Genomic DNA, 14596 nt, shown 5'->3' on the forward strand with positions numbered 1-14596 from the left:
TCTTCGCTCATCTGCCTCCAACTCCTTCAGGGTCAGTCGCTTCTCCAAGCAACGAGTTGGTGGCAGATCACTCTCTTCGGCAGGGGCCTCTCTGGAACAGCCTTCCTGCCTCCCTGAAACTCGAGGAGAACCACCTCCGGTTCCGGAAACACCTTAAAACCTTCCTCTTTGCTTCTGCTTTCTCTCCTCCCCTCCCTTGCTGAATTCCTGACTGAAATAGCACTGGTTACCTGGCCACCCTTTCTGATCTCTGGCCCAGGCCCTGTCAACTGCCCACCTGAACTGCCTCCCTGGCAACCTCTGCACGTGGGGACCGTTTTCTGTATCCCTTCAGTCCCCTTTCCAGCACTTTGTCCGCACTTCCTTGCACTTGCCTGTTTTATGTGTTTTATTTATTTATCTTATTTATTCCACTTCCCATGTACTGCACTTTCCCCTCTCCCTTCCTCCCTCCCTCGCACTTTTCCTTTCCCCCCTTCCCATGCACTTGCGCGATCTGAATGACACCTGGCCTAGTAGGATCGTTGTCTGTCCTCCCTTTGTTCCCCCCCCTTGCCTCGTCGCGCCTTGAAACACTTGTGTATAGGCGCGTTATAAATGCCATATCATATCAATAGTATGTAATTATGCTCAAGGTCCCATAGAGAAGGAATGCAATGATATTGAATCCTCCAACTGGATGGCGTGTGCTGATGTTGAGGTCTCCACAGGGATGATATGTGATGATATTGAAGTCCTCACATGGATGGTGTGTGCTGATGGTGAGGTCCCCACAGGGATGATATGTGATGACATTGAAGTCCTCACATGGATGGTGTGTGCTGATGGTGAGGTCCCCACAGGGATGATATGTGATGATATTGAAGTCCTCAACTGGATGGTGTATGCCGATGGTGAGGTCCCCACAGGGATGATATGTGATGATATTGAAGTCCTCACATGGGTGGTGTGTGCTGATGGTGAGGTCCCGAGGGGGATGATATGTGATGATATTGAAGTCCTCACATGGGTGGTGTGTGCTGATGGTGAGGTCCCGAGGGGGATGATATGTGATGATATTGAAGTCCTCAACTGGATGGTGTATGCCGATGGTGAGGTCCCCACAGGGATGATATGTGATGATATTGAAGTCCTCACATGGGTGGTGTGTGCTGATGGTGAGGTCCCGAGGGGGATGATATGTGATGATATTGAAGTCCTCACATGGGTGGTGTGTGCTGATGGTGAGGTCCCGAGGGGGATGATATGTGATGATATTGAAGTCCTCACATGGATTGTGTGTATTGATGTTGAAGTCTCCTTAATGAAGATGTATAATGATATTAACATTTTCATATGTGGGCTCTTTGACATTACATGTCTTACAGATATATAATGCTTCAAGGAAGTAAAAAAGAATTTTTGTGAAGATGTTGAAATAATTTAAGAAAGTATTTATAGGCCCGAGTGTGTTTTATGTTAACTTGAACTCATGTAATGGTAACGTTACATCAAGCTCTGCTTAGTCCATGACCAAATCAGAAATCGAACGAAATCTCACCTGACAATGGGGGTCATTACGAGTTGGGTGGTATTCTGTCTGTAAATCCATTGGACTTACCATTACTGCCACTTGGTCTGACAGATTTACCGCTGGATTACACGTGGTGGTGGCAGAGTATGTTCCCATTTTTTCAGAGTTCATTGGAATCTATGGGGCATTTTTGGCAGAATTACTGCAGCAGTAACTCTCCTGCAGTAGTTTTGTGGAAAATGGGTAGAAAGTCAGCAGATTTTCCTCCAGTTCATAGCTGGAGGTGAATCCTTTACATTTCTGCCCAACGTCTGTCACATTTCACCTACTTCACCGTGCCCATTTATTTAGCATGAAATTAACAACTGTCCTTCTTTACCCGCATGTTGAAGCTGTCCCTTACCTCTCCATTTAGGAGATTTGTTGTTGCTTCAGAGACCACAGCCCAAAATTCAAAAGATAACTTGGCCAAGGTGCAGGATGCATTTAGTGCTTTCAGAGGAAGGATGCCCGAAGTTAATATCTTGTTCCCGTAAGCATCCAGTCCCTTGCGCCCCCTGTCAGGAGACAAAAGGGGGAAAATTTGGTTTGGAAGCTAGCCATCATGACCTTCACCACCAAACATTATGGGGATGCATGGGTGGAGCGCGGCAAGACCAACCCACTTACATTTCTTGGAGGCACTGCTGAGCTCACCTCTGGTGTGCCTATACCTATCCTACCCTACCTACTGACCTAGCCATGCATACCCTTTCTCTTCTCGGGGTTAGTGTACATATTTCTAGTGTAAGTCCTCACATGGATGGTGTGTGCTGATGGTGAGGTCCGCACAGGGATGATATGTGATGATATTGAATTCCTCACATGGATAGTGTGTGATGATGTTGAAGTCTCCTTAATGAAGATGTATAATTATATTAAAGTTTTCATATGTGGACTCTTTGACATTACATGCCTTACAGATATATAATGCTTCAAGGAAGTAAAAGAGAGGTTTTGTGAAGTTGTTGAAATAATTTTCAAAAATATTTATATGCCGGAGTGTGTTTTATGTTAACTTGAACTCATGTAATGGTAACGTTACATCAAAAAAAGTCAAACATCCTACTGCACCTCCTCAGAGGTACTTTGCCTTTCCTCTCCTTCCCTCAGAAGCTCACTGTCTCTCAAGCTCTGGTTCTCTCTTAGTTGGACTTTTGTAACAGCCTCTTTCTAAATCTACCTGCCTCTACTCTCCGCCCTCTGCAACTTATCCAGAACAGGACTGCGAGACTTGTCCTTGGCCTCAAGCCCTGGGATCGTATCTCTCCAGCTCTGAAATCTCTCCATTGGCTCCCGGTGGATGCAAGGATTAAATTCAAAACCCTCTGCATTGTCCACAATGCTTTCGGGGGCCTGGGTCTAAAATATCTTCAGCTATCCCTCCGCAAATACCTCCCCTCTCAAGCTCTTTGCTCCTCTACCTCCAACTCCCTCCGGGTTAATCGTTTTTCACAGAAACAAGCTGGGGGTAGATCTCTATCTTCGGCTTGGGCCTCCCTCTGGAAAAGCCTCCCTGCCACTCTAAAACTTGAGGAGAACCATCTCCTTCGGAAGCACCTAAAGACCTACCTCTTTGTTTCTGCCTTCTCTCCCCCTCTCCCCTGCTGACCCGCTCTCTCTTGGCACTGTGCACCTGGCCATCCTCTTTCCTCTGGGTCCAGGTACCACCCTCCTGCACTGCCTCCCGGCCACCCCTTGCACTGGATGGACTGTATCTGTACCCATACAGCCCCCCCACCCCATTTTCTTCTTTTCTGCACTTATCAGACTTACCCAGTCTTTCGCCATAAACACAGCACTTGCCACATGCTGGCTCACTGTTTATTGCCTCCTTTCTATTTTTTTTAAATTATTTATTTTTTATCTACTCTCCTCTGCTGTGCACTTTCTACTCCCCCCCCCCCTTCCATGCATTTTCTCCCTTTTCCCCATCCCATGCACTTGCGCGTTCTCAATGTCACTGGGCCTCGTAAGATCGTTGTTTTTGTGTTCTCCCTTGTTTCCCGTCCCTTGCCTAGTCGCGCTCTGAAACACCGGTGTAAGAGCGTGATACAAATAAAATATATCATATCAAGCTCTGCTTAGTACATGACCAAATCAGAAATCGAACGAAATCTCACCTGACAATGGGGGTCATTACGAGTTGGGCGGTATTCCGTCTGTAAATCCACTGGACTTACCGTTACTGCCACTTGGTCTGGCAGATTTACCACTGGATTACAAGTGGAGGTGGCGGAGTATGTTCCCATTTTTTCAGAGTCCATTGGACTCTATGGGGCATTTTTGGCAGAATTACTGCATCAGTAATTCCGCCGCAGTAATTTCACTGAAAATGGGTAGAAAGTCAGCAGATTTACCTCCAGTTGTTAGCTAGAGGTGAATCCTTTACATTTCTGCCAAACTTCTGCCACATTTCACCTACTTCTTGTGCCCATATATTTAGCATGAAATTCACGACTGTCCTTTACCGGCTGTTGAAGCTGTCCTTCAACTCTCCATTTAGGAGATTTGTTGTTGCTTCAGAGACTACAGCCTAAAATTCAAAATATAACTTGGCCAAGGTGCAGGATGCATTTAGTGCTTTCAGGGCAAGGATGCCCGTAGTTAATATCTTGTGCCCCTAAGCATCCAGTCCCTTGCTCCCCCTATCAGGAGACAAAGGGGGAAAATTTGGTTTGGAAGCTAGCCATTATGACCTTCACCACCAAACCTTATGGGGATACATGGGTGGAGCACGGCAAGATCACCCCCCTTACATTTCTTGGAGGCACTGCTGAGGTCACCTCTTAGTGTACATATTTCTAGTGTAAGTTTCCATTTTTCTTTCGTGCATATAGTTTTTTTGTGCACATTTGTGGATAGGGGTTTGTTTATATTGTTGTAATAATTGTGATTCGCCACCACAGCAGGTAGACAGGCACTATCTTCAGAAATCAGGTTCCACTAGCCAGCTGGGCTGAGCGTGAGGGGTTTAAGACTGACCATTAATTCATTATAGGTGATGTCGCATGCAGCACACCCCTACAACAGGTGCTCAAAATTACGGTGTCCCTAGAGTCCCTTGAGTCCCTCACAGGCTAGGTCAAGTGCCTGGGTAAAGACCTTGGCCTAGCAGGGACCAGCATCCTGGTCTGCCATGGCCCTAAGAAAGTTGACCCTGAGACATTGCCCCTTACCATCCACAGGTGTGACTCAATAGTGTCCTATCCTCTTTGGGCATTAAACATCTGACCAGTGTTAAAGGCTAGCCTATCATCCACACCAGCTATGCCTAGCTCAAGCCCTGCCCTGCCTTGACCAACACTGCATGCATTCACCCTGCAGTGACCACTGTAGGTGCCATCATAGCTGCACCCACAAGCAACCCTAGAACACCTGGGTGTAGCATGCACCAGTTCTACACCAGAGGAAAGAGGCACTATACTGAACGCTTCCTCCATGGCGAATGTTTTCAAGCATATGTTGAATGAGGTTATCATGATACCAGCAGAACATGGACACTATATCTGCCCGAGACCCTTCTCAGGTGAGAAACCGACCCTGAGATGTGAAGAGGAATATCGGTTAAGGGTGAACCAGATCAACCAGATAATCCATGACTGGTGAGCTCCTGACAGGGAGACAAGGCATTGCGCTCTTGAGAGTCTCTGATGTCTTGCCACACACCCAAACCCCACATCAAAGGACATTTTACATGCTGGATGGAGTCTTTGGAGCCACTGAGTCCGATGCAGAGCTGACATTTAAGTATTATACCAACCACCTCCAACACAGTGAGAGTCTTTCAGAATATCTGTCCAGAACTGAACAGATTCTGCGGCTGGCTTTCAAGCAGAAGGAGGTTGAGCCAAACAACCTGAAACTGGTCAGGCTGCAACACGTAACGTGTGTAGCAAGATCAGTGCTGCTGCTGCTTCTGCAGCTACGACTCTGAGAACGGATCCCGAAACCACCTTTCTTTGATGAACTGGCCCGGAAGGAGAGATCAAGGACACAGTGTATAGTCTACCTAGTCAACTAGTGTCTCCTTACACAGCCCCAGGATATGACCGGAGACATCAAGTGGTGAAATTGCATCAGACCCTCTTGGTGATGCAGCTGCAGAGGGCACCAGCCAGGATACTGCCTTTAGGGTCACCCATGCTACCAGAGCTTGGAAGAGACTGTACACTATCCTCCCAGGAGAGGAAATGCCAGCTCTTCAAGCTTAAGAGCCACGGCTGCCCCAAAAGTACCAACAGTGAACAGCACCGCTGCAGTCCGGGCAGTTCTGCCAAAGGTGTGGACAGCAGAGCAGCACTTTCTGTATGTGCACAAACCCACCAGATCACATCCGAGTTGCAGAGAAGTTCCAGGCCTTGAACATTCCAACATGTGCAATGGTGGGAAACACCAGTGAAGACCAGAAGGGGGAGCAACTGAATCCTCACAATTATTATGCACTGACAGTGTAAAGACATAACTGCAAGTCTGTGCCACCAGACAGGTCCAAAGCTGCAGTGGCACCACTGGTGGGCAGGTCATCTGAGAACCAGCATCCACCCAGACTGGCTAGCCCACCTGAGAGGTAGATCACCTGTAATCTAACTACCATAAAAAGCAGCACTGGAACACTTTGGGGAGTACCTAAAGGGCTCACATGACCACCAGCCACTGTGACAGTTACCATTGATGGCTAGCAGGCACAAACGCTACTGCAAAGTGGCTCACATATGACCATTGTGTATGAATGGTTCTATAGAAAACCCCTAACTGATATCCCATTGGATCCCTTGACTGGACTGATCCTCCTCTGCAAGAGAGACCACCCCTGCAAATATCTGGCGAACCTCTGATGCAGGCTGAAATGTCCATGCAATGTAGCTGGAGTCAGCACCTCCATCATCTCCATGGTTTTGTTGTACAGCAACCAGAGTGAGGAACCCACTCACTGGTGCTGATTAGAACCAATTCCTCGATGTTCAATGCATTGGCTGCACTATGCCGGGAGATGGCTGAACCACGACATGTCAGCACATTGTCCATGCACCCTATGTGCCAGTAGGCATGCTTGCAGATAGATATTCAGTCTAGAACTCTACCTGATGGACCCGTTGGAGATGTTGGCAACAACTGGTTCGGGTAGATCACAATCCTGGCACACATCACAGTGTGGGGTTCCTGCCAGAGTGTGACTCAGCGGGAAGAAACGCCCAAGATGTCGGCTGATGGAGGCACTGGAATGTGGGGAGATCCCAGTGGGTTTACTAGTACAGGAGACCCTGGTGACAATGGATAGCATGGACCTGTAGACCATCAAGGTATTGGTCATTAATGTGGCCAATAGGACCATTTGATTACCAGGGTGTACCATCATCATACAGTTACACCTGACCCCTTCCGTAGCCCCAGCAGGTGTTGCTACCAGCCCATCTGACACGGTACTGGATTTGAATACCTTGGACTTTAGATACTCCCTGATCTCAGAAAAGGACCAGAACCACCTGAGAGAACAGCTTGCCATGAGCTTCAAGGCTTTCTCCACCAGGGACATCGGCAAGGTCCAAACAGTGGAACACCGGATGAGTGTGAGCGACGAGACACCGTTCAGGGAGCGATCGTGATGCCTGGCACCAGGAGATGTGGAGGATGTACCTCATCACCTGGACGATCGTCTGAAGGCAGGGATTATCCCACAAGTAGAGCACAGTATTATAATACAAAAGACAAGAGTGTAGATACAGAGCATGGAGGTAGCATTTCAATTGGGGTTTTGCCGGTCCTGGGTCTGAGTCAGGTTTGGAAATATTTAGCCTTTTGGCTACAATCCTTTTTTGGAGGGTGTCTATTTTGTTTGACAGAGCATTTTGAATGTCGGTGCACCATATTTTATCTTTGGTACAAGGATCTTCAGTGGCTATGGGGTATTCCAGTTCCCTTAGGTTCGTGAAAAGATCCTTGGTGTTGAAACTGGCTTTGCTGGTCCGGTTGTTGTTAGTTTCTCTTTTAGTTTGAAAGATTTCAGTTTTGTATTTACTTGCTGATTCGTTTAAATTGAGTTTATTTTCTTTGGATGGGAGATTTCTCCATAAAACTTCGAGTTTTCTTTTTTCTGTGTGTATGATTTTTAACTGGGGGGTGGACCAGGTGTTGAGATGGGGTTTGGGTTTGCTTTTTCGCAGTTTGAGAGGCGCGATGGCATCTAGCGCAGAGGTCATGGTGGCGTTGTACATTTCAACTAGTTCGGCTGGGTCTGCTGATTCTGAAGTATCCTTCACTACTTTTATTTTATTTATTTAATTTATTGCATTTGTTGTATGCCCAAACCCTAGGGTATCATGGCGTAGTTACAGACATCTTTCAGTTGATTCTGAGGCATTCGCAGTACATGCATAAACAAGGTAATGAAGCAGAAGATTACATAATGTTGAATATTGGTATTAGTTACTTAAGTCATATCTACTTATTTACATGGTTATCGTTAAAACAGTACATATTTACTTATTTATATCAAAGGGTAATGGTCTTCATTACGTTGGCATCTATATAGAGGGGAGGCTGGAGAAATTGTGTTGGCTACGTATCCGCAGGCTAATATTGGTTAAATAGCCACGTTTTTAGTGACTTTTTGAAACACTGCAAGTAATCTTCATTTTTAATGTATGACGGGAGTGTGTTCGAGTGTTTAGGGGCCATAACTGGGAAGCTGCTTCCCACTGCTCTGGAGCTTTTGGAACACGGGACCTGAAGGAGCGAGTTTTGGTTGGATCTAAGCGTTCTATTAGATTCTTTAACTGTTGAATTATTGATGTATATGGGTGCTTTGTTTGCAAGGCATCTATGTGTAACACACAGTGCTTTGAAAATGATTCTAGCCTTGATGGGTAGCCAGTGATTCTCTCTCCTGATGTTGGAGATGTGGTCTGACTTGTTTAGTCCTAAAGCTGCACGGAATGTTTTGTTTTGCATTAGTTGCAGTTTGGCCAGATTGGAGTTGGAGGTACCTAGTAAAGGCACATTACAGTAATCTAGCTTGGAAAATATCAGTGCCCTGGCTAAGGTAGTGCAGTTTGTGGGCGTGAGGCACTGGAGACTTAGTGCAATTAGTTTGGAGGTGTATGAGGTCGCTGAGGATAAGGCACTTACATGTTTCATCATAGTTAGACTGGTGTCTAAACACCTGGGGTTTTTACCTGTTTAAGTACTGGAATAGAAGTACCATCAATGTTGATTGATGTGTAATCCGAGTGGAGGGTGTTCATTTTGGTTGGGGAGCCCACGATGAGGATCTCAGTTTTCCCATCGCTGAGGCATAGGCTGTTTATAGCCATCCAATTTTGTATTATTGCATACATTTTATTGATGAATAAGGTGTCCTGGTCGTAGTTCCCTGAGATCGGGATGAGGCTCTGGGTGCCAACCGCAAAGTTAGTGTAGATGACACCCATGCCATCTAGTGCTGCAAATAGGAGCTTGGTATAAGCATTGTAGAGGGTAGGCGAGAGACCAGACCGGTGAGGTACCCCTGTAGGGACTGAAATGGGGTCTGCGGTCTCCTTACCAATGGATACTCTGGAGGGGCGCTCAGCTAAGAAGGATTTCACCGAGAGGGTGGCTTCCCTTGAGAATCTGAAATCATTCACTAGTGTAGCACAGAGTTTGTCATGATCCACTAAATCGAATGTGGCAAATAGATCAAGTCAAGGAGTGCTGTTTCGGTACTGTGGTTGGGCCAAAAACCCGATTGTCTAGCTCCCAGGAGCTGGTTTTGTTTGAGATGGTACTGAATTTGGGTGTAGGCTATTTTGTCTATAATCTTCAGTAAGAATGGGACCGTTGTTATAGGTCGGTAGTTTGTAGGTACTGTCGCGTCCAGGGATGTTTTTTTTTTTTTAGAAGTGGGGTCACCCAAGCTTCTTTTATACTGACTGGGACCGTATTTGTGTTGAATGAGACATTAACAAAGTAAGTAAAGTTAGTAATGATGGGAGTGAGTGTGGGGGCACATCATTTAACTAGGTGTGCTGGGAAATTGTCACCTTTGCAATTCGAGGCAATTAGAGGCTTTTAGTTTTGCTATGGTGGCTAACACTAGATCTTGGGTCACCGGAGTAAAATGGAATAGCACTTTGGTAATGTCGTTGGTTGTGTTGAAGGTGGAGGATGGAGTGTTTTTGTCAGCGAATATCTTTCTTTTTGTGATAATCATTTTTTGTAATAGTTCAATTTTGGAGGCTAGCGTGTTTTGGATGGTGGAACACCATGCTTTACTAGAATTAGTCGGAGTGGATGCTGGGATTGGATTTTCCAATTCTCTAAGAATGGTAAAGAGCTCCTTGGAGTTCGAAGCGGCGTTGCTAATGCGAGAGTCAAATGCTTTTGCTTATTGAGGTATGATGGCTGCTTTGTAAATTCTGTTGGCAGCTATGAATGCATTGGCTAATCTATTGTAAGGGTTTTCTTGTGGATATTTTTAAAGGGATCTTTTAGTACGTCTGAGTGATACTAATTCTTCGCTGTAACCAGAAACTCGTACGTTTGTCAGCATGTCATGTTTTATTTATGATGGGTACAACAGAGTCAATAGAAGTTGTGAGACACTTATGGTAGACATCTGCGAGGTAACTGGGGTTGTCACTTGTTAAAGTGTTGGTTGAGAGGGCTTCACATAGGATGGGGGAGAGGTTGTCTGCTGTTAGCTTGCGGATGTTTCTTGCTTCATATGTGTCCACTATCTTAGACATAGGAGGGCATTTCTCATTGCTGATTAGTGTAAAATTGACAATGTGGTGATCAAATATTCTACACTTATTGTGGGTGGGGGCATTCACTAGTTGTGTGAAGTTCATATCTTTAAGTGCAGCATGGAGGGCGTCTGTTTTATGATATAGTTTATCATTGAATCCTAAATTAATGTCACCAATGATAATGAATCTGGTGTTAGGTTTGATGTAGGGGGTTAGTAGGAGAGGGATATCTAGATCCGGGTGGGTGTTATTATTGGGTGACCAAAATGTTGGTGGTAGTTTTTAGGTTGGATGAGATTTTGGCTATAAGAAGTTTGTATCCTTCTATTTCTTCGAGGGGGCAAGACCTAATTTGCACATTGGTTTTGGCTATTATAGCCACGCCACCTCCCTGTGCATTAGATCTATCAGTCCTGAGGATATTAAAACCTGGTGGGATGGCAAGAGCTAGTAGTGGGCCAGATGCTTGGTGCAGCCAAGTTTCTGTGAGGGCTAAAAGGTCCAGTTGTCGGTCAATGATGAGATCATGTATCTTGGTGGCATGGGCTCCAAGTGACTGTGCATTAATGAGCGTGCCTTTAAAGTTAGGTAAGAGTTCTGGCGGAGGCAGGAGAGGTAGGGTTGTGGTCTGTGCTACTTTAGTACTGAAGGGTTTTTTGGCCGCAGCTGGAGGTGGTAACTTATTTTGTTGGGTGTCAATGAGAGGGTTGGGTCTGTACTGTTTTTGCATGGCCGGAGGAAGGTTAGACCTTAGATGGAGGTATTCGGTACGTGACCTTAATCTACTCCATCTAACATTCCCCTGAATGGGATTAGTGGCACAGATGTCCATGTTGGTAGGTTTCTGTTCTCGTGTCGTCATCATAGTAGTGGTGGTGATTGGCTCTAGATTATTGATGATCTCTATAGATTTTGAATGCTTTTAAGGTCCTGGATGGGCGGGAAGGGTGGGGTAGAGGGTAGGAATGGGGGGGGGGGAAACAAGGGATGGGATGGTGGCAGTAACAGCCCATTCTGGCGAGGCTGTTTGCTTGGGTAATAAAGGAGCTACCTGTGCAGAGTAAGGAGTCCGTTACTATGCAGAATGGAAACATGATGGCAATAAGAAAACTTAGCATGATAATATAGTAGGAAGGAGTGGAGGTGTACCAAGGTGGGTCTCGTAAATCAGAGAGGGCCTCTGGTTAAGGTGTACAATACACATGCATCATTATATTAGGCTAACACTGGGAATTTCATGTTGAGGAATAGGATGAGAAATTAGTACAGTACATAGCAAGTTGAAAATAAAATCAGGCTAGCACAATGCTTTCACTATTGATGAGTAGAATAAAATTATTTTTTAATTTTCTATGACTTGGCCTATTTCCTCCCTGGTGCTGATGATTTAAGTCATGTACATTTCTTTAAGTTTGGTTCTAGTTCCGTGTGACCCTTCCCTTCCTGGGTTGTTCTTTTTGACTATTTTCTTCCCCGGGTCCACGTTGTAGGGGTTGCCCATTCTTGGTTACTTAAAATTATCACAACACATTTCTCGTTAGTATAAAGATCAGATTGATGTTGGATGATATGTGTCCACAGCTTGGGTCTGTATATTGATCCAGTGGTCTGTACACCACAATGTTTCAGCTTAGAATAAATCACATTGAGTGATTAATGGGATAGGTGCCGATGACTGAGCAAAGCTCTGAGTAAGGCACTGGTAGGATCCTAGATAGCGATCCAGCCGACTATGCTGGGCACACTAATTACACTATCCAGGTGATGCAAATGGTACAATGGGTTGCGCACTACAGCGTGTTAGGGAGAGTGACTGGAATCATACAATCTCTCTAAATATAATACATCATGAGAGTAAGGAATGCGTTATTTGGTTTGCACAGTTTCAGCCGATGGGCAACACGCTAGTGAAGCGGTACAATGGTGCAACAAAGCTAATACCATTGGCCATAATGCCCTTCACTTAATCAAAGGCAGCGACATACATAGCCAAGTCATGTAAGCAGGCAGTGTGAATAGTGCAAGCTACGACGTACAAAATGGCAGAGCGAAGTACCATGGGCAGCGTGGCACTCTGCTTACATCACAGCAATACAGATATGAATCGATCCAAGCACGAAAGTGTGTGTGCTATGTTAAACAGCTATGCTCGTTATTGACGAATGCATTATAGGGTGCTGTTCAATACAGAATAGGGCTGAGCAAAGAGACGTGTGATTCGACAAAGTTCAGTAGATCATGGCGATGCATTCGGTGGCTGGGTTGGCTTCGGAACTATTGGTCTTTTCGTAGCGCACTAGTGCAAATTCGAATAGTATGGGGGTGTGAGATAATACAGTGGGCTGGGTGTGGGTCCGCACGGTCGGGGGCAATGTACTCACAGTTTATAGAAGCAAGAGGAAAATGGCAGCATGTCTGGCCGACGGCCAACGGACCATCACGGACAGGCACAGACCGAAAGGGGCCTTGGGCTCTGTGGGCCTTAGGCAAGGGGGGCCAGCTTCCGCCTCTGGCTCACCCTACGGCCTTAAGGCTTGTTGAGGGATAGGTTGCTAGACAACCAGAATACATAAAAACAGCTGTGCATGGTGGCGGCCATCTTAGGGATTGGATCCCCAGAGCAACAGCTCCACAAGGAGGGAATTGGGGCTGGGTGCACGGTGCTGCCTTATAGACAGGCCAGGGGGCCTTATCAGGAATGCTGGCTGTGTGGGTTGCAGTCAGGTGCTGGATCTGCTGGATCGTTGCCGCACAGTGCTGCTATAGCTGGTTGAACCAAGGTCAAGCAAACATGAGTATATTCCTATGCGGACTTCGCTGGCGAGCAGCTAGGCAGCTACTTGGTGTTGCAGCTCCTGCCCTGGTGTGGGGTGTGCGGAGGGCACATACAGGAAGGGGCCTTGGGCTCTGTGGGCATTAGTCAAGGGGGGCCTGCTTCCGCCTCCAGCTCGCTCTACGGCCTTAAGGCGCATTGATGGAGGTTGCTAGGCAACCAGAATACACATAATCAGCTGTGCACAGCAGCAGTCATTTTAGGGATCAGCTCCCAGAGCAACAGTTCCACGAGGAGGGGATTGGGGCAGGGTGCACAGTGCTGCCTTATAGACAGGGCAGGGGGCCTTATCAGGAATGCTGGCAGTGTGGGTTGCAGTCAGGTGCTGGATCTGCTGGATCGTTGCCGCACAGTGCTGCTACGGCTGGTTGAACCAAGGTCAAGCAAACATGAGTATATTCCTAAATGCCAATATTGGCATGTTTAGGTGCAGCCAGCATGGAAATGTATGGGCGCAGCAAGTGTGAACATGCTTTTTGTGGCAACCTATATTGTGGGGACAGGCATCATGAAAATGCATTGGAAAATCCTCTTGTGTACTGTTCGTGACTTGCATCTATTGGATTTTTTCATGTGTTGGCCTATAAAAAACGATTGCAAACTGGCTTTTCACACAATTATTTACAGAAAGTGTGCTGTTTAAGCTCTGTAAGAGTCATCCAAAGAATCATTAGTCCACTGGAAATGAAAAGGTTTGTAATTTAAAAAAATATCACCACGTCTCTTAATTCCATCCTAATACTGTGTTCGTTTGCATTTTGAAACTGAAACTATGTGCTTGCTTAAAATTTTAAAACATTCTACATTCAAGATTACCCTTTTTCAAGTGTTCAGTTTGTAAGCTAACGCATGAAAGTAGCTGAAGGCTTGGGCTCTGTGCTCACATTCCAGCAAGGTCACGGCTTTTGTTATGCATCCTCATTCGCCCTGAAGTGTTTAACACCTTGCCAAGGGCAGCGCTCTGTTTCCCTGGTGATATAGGTGGAGGAGGGGAGATGCAACAGAGGCCTCTGGACTACGAAGTTAAACACATTAATCTGTTCTGAAATACACATTTGTTGTCTTCAAACACACATGCAAACTCGATGTGTGTCATTTGACTTTCTATTTAAAGCTGGTCTTCCTTATTTTAGATCCGCACTGGATTAGAAAAGTATTGTTAAACTTGTTTTAAGGATAAGACATTGATTCTGCAGCAGAGCTACATTAATATGTGGCCTCCTAAAGCAGATTGTTGCTTATCACCCAAAAACTTCATGTTGTTTGACGTGATGTTTTAAATAATTATCTGTATGGGCTCTGAATCTGCGGGTCCTCGATAAATAAATAAACAGTGCTGTAAGTGATTAAATAGCCCTCATTGCTGCAGGAGTGCTCATGGGGAGAGAGTTTCACCTAAGATATAGGTGACACAAGCCGAGAGCATCAAGTCCTGCTAGGGGTGGATTCGCCCTTGTGCCTGCACTGTGAAAACTCAACTTT

At 45.9% G+C, this 14596-nt stretch overlaps 1 long non-coding RNA gene across 3 annotated transcripts in view; it reads right to left on the bottom strand.

Moving 5' to 3' along the window:
• The window catches only part of LOC138583165 (uncharacterized), an 86587-nt gene that overhangs the window by 27396 nt on the left and 44595 nt on the right, over positions 1 to 14596 (bottom strand). The window contains exon 1 of one of the 3 annotated variants that reach the window (XR_011305176.1): positions 1917 to 1939. The exons of the other annotated variants lie outside the window; for them this stretch is intronic. This is a non-coding gene — a long non-coding RNA (uncharacterized lncRNA). Of the gene's footprint in view, positions 1 to 1916; positions 1940 to 14596 lie in introns of those variants that run through there. 3 annotated transcript variants of the gene reach the window in all.

The sequence above is a fragment of the Ambystoma mexicanum genome, chromosome 3q, assembly GCF_040938575.1.
Source record: "Ambystoma mexicanum isolate Mex_15411 chromosome 3q, UKY_AmexF1_1, whole genome shotgun sequence".
Lineage (NCBI taxonomy): Eukaryota > Metazoa > Chordata > Amphibia > Caudata > Ambystomatidae > Ambystoma > Ambystoma mexicanum.